At 24.1% G+C, this 2,190-nt stretch overlaps 1 long non-coding RNA gene across 1 annotated transcript in view; it reads left to right on the top strand.

Annotated features, from left to right (window-relative positions):
* The first annotated feature begins 230 nt into the window (after positions 1-230).
* The window catches only part of LOC138353866 (uncharacterized), a 5,196-nt gene continuing 3,236 nt past the window's right edge, over positions 231-2,190 (top strand). Inside the window, exons 1-2 of the long non-coding RNA XR_011223286.1 lie at positions 231-344; positions 1,041-1,147. This is a non-coding gene — a long non-coding RNA (uncharacterized lncRNA). The remainder of the gene's footprint in view (positions 345-1,040; positions 1,148-2,190) is intronic.

Below are 2,190 nucleotides of genomic sequence, written 5' to 3'. Positions count from 1 at the left end.
ATATATATATATATATATATATATATATATATATATATATATATATATATATATAATATATATATAATATATATATATATATATATATATATATATATATATATATATATATATATATATATATATATATATATATATATATTCAAAATTGGTCAGTGTACTACATTTTTGTTGTTGCTTTTAGGTGATGCTTTTAACCAGTGTACGTGGGTCTGATTGTGCAACCATGGTTCGAAGAATAATGAAGATATGAACAAACGGCCTGTGGTCACTATACAGTCTGGAAGGGCAAAAGAAGAAATTGGCATTTCTACAAAAACAAGAACTATATAATGTTATTTTAAGTAAGTAACCAAAAAATTAAATAATTTTTTTAAAGTTTAAAATTCACTTAAAAATTTAAATTTTAAGTTAAAAAATTTTAACCAAAAAACTTAATATTTTTCATATTTGGAACCATTCCATAATATTTTCCCATGCATAAATGATTATATTTCTATCACTTGCTCTTAAGATTGTTTCATTTAATAGAGGTTGGGCATAATTGTTCTCTGCTGCTAATAGAACTGACTGACTTAGCTATAGGAAAATGTAAACTTAATTGGTTTATCCATTACAGTATTTTGCAGTTTATTTCATGATCCTGTGCTTAATACTTGCATAAATAGTAGATTACAAAATGCATTTTTATATCATTAGTATTGAATAATAATAATGCAAATAATTGACTTATAAATGATGTACAATTAATTGGTAGGTGATATTATATTATTAATATTTTTTCATTCTTGCAAAGCTTTAACAAAGCCATTAACATGTTAATATAAACTTGATCACCTTCCACTTATTTTCTCATGTGCTACCTACATGTACAAAACCTTATTCCTAAATGCATATTTTGTTCTGAAACTTGTCCTTTATATGTTGTGTATCACCATCTCTGGAGAGTTTTATCTGATTGATGTATAAATTACTTTTAATTTTACAGAATATTATTGTTATACTGAATTTATTATTATATAAATAACTTAATTTTACAGAATCATCTATCAATGCACATCCACAAGTTGAGGAGGAGGATGTGACCTTCCAGATTTCTGAAGTACTGAAACATGCACCAAACAGGCCTGGTGGATCTAGGTACAAGGTAAAATAATTTAATTTTTTTTTTTACTAATTGTCCGATATATATATATATATATATATATATATATATATATATATATATATATATATATATATATATATATATATATATATATATATATATATATATATATATATATGTGTTGTACCTAGCAGCCAGAACACACATCTCAGCCTACTATGCAAGGCCCGATTTGCCTAATAAGCCAAGTTTTCATGAATTAATGTTTTTTCGACTACCTAACCTAACATTTTCAGCTACCTAACCTAACCTATAAAGATAGGTTAGGTAGGGTTGGTTAGGTTCGGTCATATATCTATATTAATTTTAACTCCAATAAAAAAAGAATTGACCTCATACATAATGAAATGGATAGCTTTATCATTTCATAAGAAAAAAATAGAGAAAATATATTAATTCATGAAAACTTGGCTTATTAGGCAAATCGGGCCTTGCATAGTAGGCTGAAAAGTGCGTTCTGGCTACTAGGTACGACATAATATATATATATATATATATATATATATATATATATATATATATATATATATATATATATATATATATATATATATATATATAATATATATATATATATATATATATATATATATATATATATATATATATATATATATATATATATATATATATATATATATATATGTACCTAGTAGCCAGAACGCACTTTTCAGCCTACTATGCAAGGCCCGATTTGCCTAATAAGCCTAATATATATATATATATATATATATATATATATATATATATATATATATATATATATATATATATATATATATATATATATATTATATATATATATATATATATATATATATATTTATATATATATAGTGTGTGTGTGTAATTACCTAAGTGTAGTTACAGGATGAGACCGTCTTCCCAGCACTCTTTGTCATATAACGCTTTGAAACTACTGACAGTCTTGGCCTCCACCACCTTCTCACCTAACATGTTCCAACCGTCTACCACTCTATTAGCGAAAGTGAATTTTCTTATATTTCTTTAGCATCTGTGTT

Source organism: Procambarus clarkii, chromosome 60 (assembly GCF_040958095.1).
Source record: "Procambarus clarkii isolate CNS0578487 chromosome 60, FALCON_Pclarkii_2.0, whole genome shotgun sequence".
Taxonomy (NCBI): Eukaryota; Metazoa; Arthropoda; class Malacostraca; order Decapoda; family Cambaridae; genus Procambarus; species Procambarus clarkii.
The sequence above is the reverse complement of the archived record's forward strand: the minus strand, read 5'-3'. Positions and strand labels throughout refer to the sequence as shown.